At 45.3% G+C, this 12,373-nt stretch overlaps 1 protein-coding gene across 2 annotated transcripts in view; it reads left to right on the forward strand.

Annotated features, from left to right (window-relative positions):
* The window catches only part of NMD3 (NMD3 ribosome export adaptor), a 379,934-nt gene that overhangs the window by 134,278 nt on the left and 233,283 nt on the right, over positions 1-12,373 (forward strand). The window lies entirely within an intron of this gene.

Consider the following 12,373-nt stretch of genomic DNA (forward strand, 5'->3'; position numbering starts at 1 on the left):
GCCTTCTTGTCTTAGTTACATTTTTCTGTTTGGCACTTGTTCTGATTACCCTTAACACTTCTATTTTTGTCCATCTTCTCAAATATATTTAGATTTTTCTAACTGTGGCATACCATACATTTCCTGTCCCAAGATCCTGAACTTGTATTATTGTTCATTTAATTTTTGAAGTACATTGCACAGCATTGACTTATTTATATCAAGGCACCGGCTGGCATTGTGTATTTCGTATGTGAAATATCTCATTGCTGCCTCTTACGTGGGAGATGGGGGCATTTTCTTGGCTGGGTACTGGATTTTGAATAGTCTTCCCCCTCTGAGAGACAGTATTGTGGTCTCTGTTAGTTAGGCCACTAAAGAACCTGACTGTAGCTTTTTGGCATTTCTCAGTGTTAGCGAGAATAAAGATTTTCCATAAAAACGTACTAGAAAGTCTTAATTCTATTAAAGACACGGAGGCGAGCATTATGCTTCTCTTCCTTTATTATTACATGTAAAGAAAGCTCAGCAGCAAGATATTTTTGTGCACCTTATATATTAAACATACTCATAATGAAGGTGCATCAAAACATAAAACACCATAAAAATGTATCCCAAGTCTATAACAGTTCCATAACGGCAAAAAACTCCATTTCCCATGATGCTCCCAAAAGGTCATCTAGTGTTCATAGCCATGTGACACCAGTCCTCCAATAGGTGAGTAGGTATCCCCATAAACAGTACTGAACAAGTAACTTCCTCTTTCGAGGCTGCGAACTTGGCTATCCGTGAATAAGTAGAAACACAACTGCGGTCAACTAGAAGAAGAGGCGTCGAGCTATGGATTAGACGGACTTGTCTGTAGACGCTGTCAAGAAAAAGATACAGAACCAAAATTCATGCGTATGGTAACCCTAGTTCACTTGCGGGTGGGAAGAAAAGAGCATTGTAGTAGTGTAAAACTGTGCATGGATTTTCAATTAACAGTTTATTGCAATGCTTAAAATCACTCTAAAGCGATATGAGCCACTCTTTTTCCTTCGATGGGTGGGATAATGCTCACCCCTGTGTCTTTAATAGAATTGAGACTTTCTAGTAAGTTATTATGGAAAATCTTTTTTCTATGTCAAGACCGGAGGCGCACATTATACTTGTTCAAAGCTTATTTACCACAATCGAAGCAGGCTGTTCTACTGGTTTCAGGTAGAACTATTTGAATATCGACTCGCCTGCCCAATCCGCCATCCTCATGATGTCCTCTAAACGAACACCAACCTGGAAGGCTTTGAAGGCCATGGGTGCCGAATTGAAGAGCATCTATCCCTGCCTGTGCTAGGGTCCAGCGCACCCAGCGTGCTAAAGTAGGGGCTGAAACTGCTTTATGGGGTCTGCGAATAGCTATGAGAAGCTGACCATTAGGCGAGGTCATGAGGGGAGCTGTCACTACTTCGTAGGTTTTCAAACATTGTACTAAGCAAAGCTTGGGTTGTTCCCTGAAAGCTGGGTAAGAAATCACTTTCGAGTCGCACTTGGTTCTTCTTCGTATGTGAAAAACAATACCGTCAGGAGAAAAAGACCTGCCCGCTAGGTCTAGAGCTCTGACGTCCGTAACTCCTACAAGAAACTAGGCAAAGCAAGGTAGTAAGCTTGCCAGAGAGAGCCGTTCGTGATAGTTCCTCTTTAGGCGGCCACGAGAGAAAAAGATTGAGCACTCTATTAACGTCCCACAATTTGTCATAACGGGACAGAGGCAGCACTGTAAATCGGACGCCTTTAAGCAATCTGCAAACAAGATGATGCTCTCCGGCTGGGACCCCTTGTATGAGGTTGTGGCCCGCAGAAATTGCAGAGCGATAAGCGTTCACTATTAAGTACACAAGTCCTCTTTCCACCAAAGAGGCCAAGAAATTGAGATTTTCCCCTAAAGGTGCTGAAACTGGGTGACAACCCCGGTCCTGACACCAGGCCCTCCAGGCGCTCCAGGAATTGGAATACCTCTTGAGGGTTGCAGGGGCCCAGCTCTCCTCAATGAGATGGACTGCCTTGAGGGCCTCCATCTCGCCCTGAAATCCTCCAAGCCTCCAGAGTCAGGGCCCGGAGAGGAGCAGGGGGTGAACTTGCCGCCACGGATTCAATAGAAGATCCGGAGAGTGGGGTAGAAGGATTGGAGAATCCGTAGAAAGTTCCAGAAGAACTGGATACCAGGTCTGAGAAGTCCAGACTGGGGCTATGAGAACTAGCTCTGTTTGGTCCTGACAGGCCTTCGCCAGGGTCCTCGCTATCATGGAAAAGGGGGAAAACGCGTAGTGAACGCCCTCTGTCCAGGGCTGTAAGAATTCATCTGTCGCCGAGGCTGTTGGGTCGGGTCTTCAGCTGTAGAACACTGGAAGCTGAGTGTTGAGACGGGAGGCAAAGAGATACTTGGACATTGGACCCCAGATCTGTTGCAGGTGGAGAAAAATGTCCCTGTTGAGTCTGCAGTCGCTGGAATCGGCGTAATGGCGAGAATGCCAGTCTATCACATGCCTGAGACCCAGAAGATAATGCCGCTGTGACGGAAATCCGGTGATCCAGGCAGAAATGCCAAAAGTCTTTGGCTAGCTCGGCTAGTGGACGTGATTTGGTACCACCCAGATGATTGATGTATTTTACTGCGGATATGTTGTCCATCTTCAGCAAGATACAGCAGCTCACTTTGTTCCTGGCAAAGGAGCAAACTGCGAATGAGCCTTCAAGAAGCTCCAGACAGTTTATATGCATCTCCAACTCCTGTGGGGACCAAGTCCCTCCCGTGGCTACTGAGCCACATCTCGCTCCCCAACCGGAACGACTGGCGTCTGATTCGATGATGATATCCGGGGTGGAACCGAAGATGGCTCTGCCGTTCCAGGCCTCCATGTGCGTGAGCCACCAATTGAGTTCTGTTCTCGCCTGTGGGGAGAGTGTCATGCGTTGAGAGTAAGAGAGACTGCGCCTTAGGTGTTGACCCTTCAGTCTTCGCAGTTCTCAGTAATGAAGGGGACCGGGATTGGATAGACGAGGATAGAAGTCCTATCACTCTCGCTAGCTCCTGCAGCGAGATTAAGTCCCTCTGTAGAAGCCTGCAAATCTCCTGCGTGGTGGAATGTATTTTGCCAGCTGGGAGACGGAGTTGTGAATTTTGGGTGTCCACTACGAACCGCAGAAATTCTAGGTTCCTGGAAGGACAAAGAATTGACTTCTCCCAATTGATGAGAAAGCCGAGACTGTGCAGCAAATCTATGGCCAGCTTGGCTTGGTCTTGTACTAGTGTAGGTGCCTTTCCCCGTCTTACTACGTGTGAGAGAAAAAGAAAAATAACAGGCAAAACCCCTTGTCGGGGAAAGAGGCACTGAGACCCGGCTGCAAGAGTTCAAAGGATGGTTTATTTCTCCAGCTAGGAAATAACCCAAAAAAAAGCTCTCTCCTCATTACATCAATGTCAACATTTATATTAGTTAAAGTAACTCTAACAAAAAATACTAAATGGACCCGATTGGCCAGACGGTGAGGTGCTGTAGGTGTGGGTAGTATCTCTTCCTCCTAGTTGGCTGAGTAGCTGACGGACGTCAAACATCTTGTGCTCCATGCAGGTCAGGGTCCGGTCACTGTGGTCACTACCTAAGCTAGTATTGTTTCATACTAAATGACAAATTATTTAAAACATTTTATGCTACTTGTCACATTTCTACATAAGTTACACACAATGATCATTGTCAGCACAATTGGGTCATTCGTGGCTTTAATTGAAGGCCTTGACCTTTATTGTGCATGCAAAAGAATCGGACTATGTTTCGTATTTCTTTCTAGGTTTCAAATTCATTAGTGCAAGTAAAAGCATATATAATAAAAATGCTTAAGGTTAGTAGTGGGTGTGTTGGGTGGGTTTCGCAGCACAGGCGAGGGTCTGGCACTTGAAAGAAATACCTTACAGGGGGTGCAGGGTCAGGATGGCAATAAATTGTTTTAATGGGGGTGGGTGGCTTGCACTTTTATGAGAACGAATCGAGCAGAAAGTGCTTAGCTCATCTTGGTTCACATGCTGGTTTTCAGGCAAACAGTGATCTCGGAGGAAGAAAACTGTAGCATATTAATTGTTGCAACTTTCTCCAGCCTCAGCGTGAGAATGGAAGTGCAGAGCTTTTCCTTTGCAGGGGGAGTGCAAGGGTGGGGGGCCAGCCAGCTGCCTGCACGCCTTGTGTGTGTGTGTGTCTCTGTCCTTGGCTGCTGCGGTGGAAAGGGGAGCCGAGCATTGCTGTACTATCGCAGTGAGGCCTGTTTACCCAAGATGGAGTCGAAAGGGGCACAAAAGATGGATGCCCCGTGTCCTGCTCAGTAGTCCCATCTATGCAGCAGTCAACCGTGGTTAACTTTACATAAGGGCAAGGGGCAATATCACTACCGGAGGCACGCGGTCCAAGCCTTGTACTGAGGAGCGTACGACGCGACCGTGCCTGAGGACCCCTCGCTCCCATACATTCCCCCCTTTCGTTACATCTAAAGTAACGAACTACTTTATCTTGTTCTTTCCGTTTCCGTTCTCCCTTCGGTAGCGCTCAGCTTCAGCCACAGCCTCATCCCAAGCAGGTGTTCCCTTTATTGGCATCCATGCTTTACACACACTTCTTAAGCTGTTATCCCTTTGTGCATATTCTTCGGGGGTGACCATTAAGTATATCCCACTATCCCCATCTAAATCTATCCATACCTCATTGTACCACAGTAAGTTTTTTGGTTCTCTAATGGTAGTGTAATGTAGATTATCAACCACGTCCCCATACTGTCTATAGATGGCAGTCATCCTATACTGTGGTGTGGTGTATTCTCCGGTTTGTACTTGGGCATCTATCATGGTAGCCACCGTTGTCTGTCGGCCATCATCATTGCTGAATTAGGCATATTATTTTCACAGCATCTTAGTCCCAGTTGGAACACACAGAATATTAAAATAAGAAAGACTGTGATGGGAATGAGTGTCTTTGCTGCGATGTTCACCCACGATGGTATGCAGCTGAACTGGTCGTCGAACCACGTGTTATCTACTCCGCCTTCTGCTCTCATTCTTTCTCCTAAATTATGCACGCTGTTATCTCATGTGACAGTGTCCCGTCATCAGCATCGGAAGTTGGTACGAACGTGCAACACGCCCCCCAATTTTTTTGCAAACACCACCGTCCATCGCTGTAATAAGATCTAAGACATATCTGTTTTGCATTGTCATCAGGCGCAGTGCACGGAGCTCTATTTTTATGATGTTGAATCCTTCTTCAGTGTCGTTGGCCAGCTGGATGAGCTCCTAGCGTGTTATCTGCAGCCATTTCGCGTTTGCCCTTGCTTGAACGCCTGGTGCTAGGAACGATGCAAAGAATGTTTCTGCAGATGAGAAAAGTTTATACTGTTGTGGGATTTTAGCAAGGAGTTCTGAAGATTTGGCCGAAATATAATTGGATCTTTTTCTGCGTGACAACTTGGTTTTCAAAGTTTCTTCTGACAATAGTTTGTATGCTGGGGGCTCTGTGATTGTCTCATCGGGCGCTGTCGATGGTTCAGCCGATTGCCCTGCTGCCGATGTGTCAGTCGATTGGCCTGCTGTCGATGTGTCAGCCGAAGGCCTTGCTGTAAACTGGACGTGGCTCTCTGGTATCACCATTAGTGCTGAGTGAAGTGTGGCTAGGGCACAAGTGCCCCTCCAGGATGCTGGGAGATGCAGGTAAGCTTGTTTGCCACAGATCCAGTATATGTCCATTAATGCAGCAGAGCCTTTTTTCATGACTGGCATTATTAAAGTCTTATTGCACTGCCGCACCATTCCCATGTTCACTTTCCCTTCTCCATGGAAACAGTTTGTGCGGTATTTCCTTTTGAATCTTTATGGGTCTCTCCAGGGGTGTGACCCATGTCAGCTTGGTAATATGCTGTGTCCAGATGGGGATGCACGTTTCTTTTGCCCATTCGTATGTTTCATCTGGCAGCCCTCGAAGCCCCTCAGCTTTGCATTCAATTGTTTCATCATGCCACTTGTCATCTGCATATCTTGTGCCTTTTATAACGTAAAATGGCTATTGGAGGCATATTACTCCTTGTTGTCTGCTGGTGTACGTTTGTTCGTTTTCCAATTTTTCCATAGTGACTGTGTGTGCTTGAAATTTCTTTTTTTTATTCTACACAGCATCAAATGAATCAAACATTGGGCCTCAGACAAGGGTACTTCCTGTGGGACTAACATTTTTGGGGTTCCAGTTGCGTGAGAAATAAGTGAGCAAACATATCAACTTTCGTTACTTGCTTGCTTTGCTGCGATGCTCATGTCTGAATACCATTTGTTTGATTGGTCAGGGTGTCGGGGGTCCTCTATTTCATCTAACCCCAAGTTATGATAAATATCGTATCTATTTTTTCCCACCCCCCTTTTTCTCCTCCTTCTGTTTTTTAATTGGGTTCCAACTAGTGAATATTGCAGCGGGAATATTCTAGACCATGCTTCATCTTTGTTGTTCATTGTGACGTGTGTATTCAGTGGTGGTTTCTGGTGCAGTGTGTGTACGTATGCTTGTATTTCTGGAATCAGTTAACCAATAGTAATCATCATTTACATTCCATCCAGGTTCTATTTCCTTGGTTCCAGTATTATTCAACATTGGAATAGCAGTTTTGTTTACGTGCAATTGTACAAGGGGCCCTGTTATATTTTTATCATTCAATTCAATGTTATAAATGTCCTTCAAAGTAGTTGCTTCAGTCCATATCAATTTAGACCCTAGTTTTGTCATATCAATTTCGCTTCCCCCCTTTGTTCGTTTCATTTGCCACATATAAAACATTATACCAAATAAAATAAAACATCATTATTGCAAATAATATGGCAGCATATTTTACAACACATTCCAATTATTTAATCTACTGGCCCTAGTGGCATCCCTATTTCTTTCTAACGTTTCAGCTTGCTCAGCCTTGCTCAGGGCGAGACAAATTTGTTAAGTCACATGGAAGAAAAATAATTACAATTATTCATTTTTTTCATTTCTTTACTCAGTTAGGCATGCAACAATTCCTTTTCATTTCATCATGGAATAGATTAGGAGAAAATAGAAAAAACAACTTGATTTATATGAAAAGAAAAAGAGAGAGAGAGACAAAATATATATATATATATATATATATATATATATATATATATATATATATATATATATATATATATATATATATATATATATATAACCTTCGCTTTGCCCCTATACTTTCCCTGTCTAAGTTGCAATTGTCATATTAAACTGTGCCAGTGGTGGCATCCACACAGTCGGTTTCATTTTGGGGAGACGCAACACTGTGTACTCTTCTTACATCTGAGAGGTGCACCCAATATTTTAACCCTGTGACTTTGACTGCAGTTGGGGTGCTGTATACCACTGTGTATGGACCACGGAATCTTGGTGAGTTCCACCTCCTCACGAAGTTTCTAATGAGAATTTGCTCCCCTGGCATTAAAGGCCCCTCTGGGCTGTCTGCTGTCGGCATGAAGGTGTCTGTTGCTACATCTTCAGTAAATGGTGAAACAATTTGTTTTGCTATGCTGCATACTGCGCGCGTTAGCTGTGTTAGGTATTCCTTAAATTCTTCTCCCAGCACTGTGGCAGCCCTGTGCGCATCAGACGCTCTCCTAACAGGGGAGAGCGGTGTGTGCATTCTCCTTCCCGTCACGATTTCGTGCAGGCTTAAATGATGGTCCTTGCATGGTTGGTTTCTGAGTTGGAACAGTGCTAGGGGCAGACAATATACCCAATTCTTTTTCAACGTGCTGCATAATTTCGATAAATTGCTTTTGAGCAGCCCGTTGATCCTCTCCACAACTCCATTGGCCATTGGATGATAAATCGAACATAGTTTGTGTTTCACCCCCAGAAGGGAGGTTACTTCTTTGAAGAGGTCATTTACAAAGTGCGTGCCGTTGTCTGAACGGATCACGTCACAGATTCCCCACTGTGAGAATACTTCTCGCACAAGGAACTTGGCAGCACATTTTGCATCAGGATGGGGACAGGGGCCCGCTTCCACCCACCGTGAAAAGGGGCATACCACCACAATCAAGTATCTTGCCCCGTTACATCTTTCTCCCATATCAGCGTAATCGATATGTACTTCTCTGAATGGACCTGTAGGGCGTGGCAAAGTGCCACGCAGAGTTTGTAATGTCATTCCTGAATTGTATGTTTGGCATGTAGTACATTCAATCACAAATTTAGTCAAGTATTCGTGTAGATTAGGAACAAACCAATCCTCTTGAATATCTGAGGCAATGTGTTTTGCAACGTGAGCTGGAAAATGCAGTTGTTGGAATGCTACTTCGAATAATTCTACGGGCATCACTACCTTGCCTGTCGTTTCCTGTCTCCAAATGCGATCTGTGGCTGATTGCTTACACCCTCGTTTGTCCCACAACTCCTGCTCTTCCGGTGGGGCCCTTCTCTGGAGTTCTATCAATTGTGCTATGGGCGTGTTATTGTATGCATCTGTTGGTTGTTCTGCTGTGGTTGTTTTTACAATGTACTCGGATGTTGGTGTCTTATTGAAGTACGAGGCTTCTTTCGCTGCCGCGTTCTCCAATGAGACGGCGTCTGTGTTATGGGTATGGGCTTGGTATTTAACCACCGCTACTACTGATGGTTCTGCTAAAGCTTCTATTAGTTAATTTAGCAACGTGGCATGTTGTACAGGGGACCCGTCTGCTCTTCTGAACCCTCTCCTTCGCCAACGTGACAGCCCTGAGTGAACTGTGGTGGTAACATAAACTGAATCTATGGTCACGGCACAACCTTTGGCTGTGTGTAACGCGCTGATTAGCGCAGTCAGTTCGGCTGCTTGTGCAGAGTAATGTGAGGGGAGGCGTTTTTGCACAATCACTTCGTATGTGTCTTCTTCCATGCGCACTACTGCCATCCCCACATGTTTCTCTCCTGTCTCTGAATTTATGGATGCTGATCCGTCTATGAAATACATTTCACCTTCTGTAAGGGCGTTTTCGCTTGCTTTGGGAATGTCCTTGCCCTCTCCCTCGTATGTGCTACAATCGTGTTCCTGTAAATCCTCAGTTGTGCATGGCTCTGTAATGAAGGTAGCTGGGTTCACTGTTTTGCATCTGACCACATGTACATTTGGACTTGATGTTATTATTTCATAAGCAGAGGCTCTGTGTTGTGAGGGTAGATTTTGATCTTTCCAAGATGGCAAATGAGTGTTCCGCATATAGCGTCACTGAACATCCCATTACGATCGTGGCACTTTTCTCAATAGCGAAGGCCGCTGCAGCGAGGGCCTGTTCGCAAGCGAAATGTCCCTGCATTACTGAGTCCAATATTCCACTGTAGTACGCTTATGGTTTGTGGCCTAGCGATGTCTTTGGTGTCAACACTGCTGTCATCAATGTTCCATTGCTGTCTGAAAACAGGAAACATTCCCTTTCATAATCTGGATTTGCAAGGACTGGGGCGTCTGAAATAAGATCTTTTAATCGAGAGAATTGAGCAATTGTCTCCTGTGTCCTTTTTATTGGGGCTCTGTTCTTTTGTGCTTCTTTTAGTGCTTGTAGCATTGGCCGGGTGTATGCTGCGTAATCGAGGATCCATGCTCGGCAATAGTTACATATGCCAAGAAATTTCTGCATGTCCTTCACTGTTTTTGGTATGATAATGTGTCGAATGGCTGCTGCTCTGTCTGGTAATATTCTTTTTCCATCTTTAGATATTTGCTGGCCAAGATACACAACGTCAGCAAGGCAGTATTGTAATTTTCCTTTGTCCACCTTGTATCCCTTGGCAGCCAATACATTAAGCAGTGTTATCGAGTCTTCTCTACACTCTTTTTCTGTTTTACTGCAGACGAGTAAATCGTCTACGTACTGTATAATGGTACTCCCTAAATCTATGTTGCCGATGTCTTCTCGCAGTTCTCTGTTAAAAATGCTTGGGCTCTCGCAATACCCCTGTGGGAGTCTGCGATGTTCATATCTGTTGTTTCCTAATGTAAAAGCTGTAAGGTACTGCGACTCTGGTGCGAGTGGCACAGAGTAAAAGGCATTTTTCAGATCAATGACAGTGAAGCAAGTTGCCTCCTTTGGTATACTGCACAATATTGATGACGGGTTAGGCACTAAAGGGAACTCTTTTTGGATGACGTCATTGAGTGGGCGGAGGTCCTGGACCATTCTCCACGCCCCTCCTTTTGCTTTCTTAATCGTAAAAATCGCTGTGTTGCATGGGGAAGTTGATGGCACTAAGATACCTTGGCTTAGGAGTGCATTCACTGTTTCTCTAATACCTTCCTCTGCTTCTTTGGATATTGGGTATTGTTTCACTCTGGGTGGGAGGGCACCTGGTTTCAATTTTATTTTTATGGGAGTTACCTCGTGCAACAATCCTACATCGTGTGGTCCTGTAGTCCAAATTTCAGGTGCTACCCTGGCCATGTCTTCTTCAAATATTGTCAGTGGGACCTTTATGTTAGCCATGAGTGGGTTGTGTATTTCTCTGTATTGAATCATAATGTCACATGGTATGCTTGTTTCCATTATTTCTCCATCCCCTTCGTAGTCAGTAAACAATTCTTCATCAGTAATGTCTTTTAGCATTATGTTTGGCTCTATGCATAGCACACTTCTCCACTCGCGTCCTTGCGTGTCCAGGCCTATGACCACAATGCGTTTGTTGGAAACTTGAACTGCCTCAATGTCTATAGACATGATTGTGCCTGGCACTACATCTGTTGGTGTGATTGGGCAGAATATGAATTCGGATGGTATTCTCCATTCTTTTTGTGTTATTTCAGGCACTACTCGGGCTAATACCTGTATTCCATAGACGAACATGTCCATGTCAATGGGAATCCCTCTTACTGCAACTTCCTTTGTAATCGTACTCATTAGCAAGAGTGCCTGTACAGGGCATACCCCTGGCGTTGAGCACACTATTCCTCTTTCAGTAAAGGCTATGGTCATGTTTAACTTACTGAGTAGGTCTCGTCCCATCAAATTGATTGGCGCGTCTTCGTAATACAATAAGGGTGCACGCACTGTTTTTCCCCCCACTGTTACATCAAGATCTTTTGTATAAGGAACTTTTAAAATAGCCCCACAGAACCCCTGCGTCTCCAAATGTCTTCCCGAGAGCTGAAACCGCCCTTCTGTGAGGCATGATTTTTCTGCTCCAGAGTCTACCATAAAGATAAACTGCTTGTTTCCTATCTCTGCCGCCACTAGTGGTTCCTCATTTGTACTTTGTGTGGTGGATAGAACTGGACTCGCAAGTGCTCCCTGTGGGCTGTCCTAGTCTTGGTATCTTTGCTGACCTGGCATTGAAAAAAGTTTTCGCCCACGACCGTTGCGCCGCGGTATGCTGCAGGAGCACCGTTTGCAGCTGCTGCAAAAGGGTTATTGTTTATGTTCCCTACTGGGTTTTGTCTTGCCATGGGCTGTAGTGCGTTTTGCTGTTGTGGCTGCTGCTGCTGTTGCTGCTGTGGTGGGGCTGGCTGTCTCTGTTGCATTTGGGGGTCATAGCAATATTGATCCTGTTGTCCCCCTCTCCCCATTGGAGCTCCACAAGGGCTACCTGGGTGTGGGCAGCCCCACCCCTGTCCATTGTTCATGGGCTGTTGTTGCTGCTGTTGAAAATACCCTGATGGTCGCATTCTACATTCTCGTGAATAATGTCCCCATCTTCCACAATTCCAACACGACCCCTGTTGTCCTCCCCTTGGTCCTTGCCCACCATATCCTCTGTTTCCCATTCCTCCGTATCCTCCCCTTTGCCCGCGGGACCCACCTCTTCCTTGGGCCGGCATGTTCTGCCACTGCGATCCTTGGCATGGCTTTTCTTCTCCGTTCCACTGTCCCTGATCTTCTCCAACCCACTGCGCTGCTATCCGGACGGGCCTTCCTCCCGCATTTTCTTCTCCTTCGTTTCCTCTGTCTGCTGTAACATTAGCTGTAATGGCGGCAACCTTCACTAATTTCGTCTGTACCAATTTTGCTTCGTCAGCCAGCCTCTTTTGCGTGACCTCCTTTTCCTTCTCTTTGATCCTCCTCCAGTGGTGTACAATTATGCTCTGAATTTCAGGCCACCCTTTGGCTTCGATCCCAGCTATTTTGTCCAAGGCCTTCTGCACCTCTTTCGGCAACCCCCTTTTAATGATGAAATAGAATAAAGCTGTTGATTGATTCCATGCCGTACCAGTTTCGCTTCTCCATAAATCTTGCACTCGCAAAATGAATTGCGCAGGATCCTCGTTCTCCTCCATTGTGCACTGCATGTAAATCTGGAACGTCTGGAAATGCACGTCGCAATGCATCCCACACTTGTGCTCGAACATTGTTAAATGGTGATCC

Source organism: Ambystoma mexicanum, chromosome 10, assembly GCF_040938575.1.
Source record: "Ambystoma mexicanum isolate Mex_15411 chromosome 10, UKY_AmexF1_1, whole genome shotgun sequence".
Lineage (NCBI taxonomy): Eukaryota > Metazoa > Chordata > Amphibia > Caudata > Ambystomatidae > Ambystoma > Ambystoma mexicanum.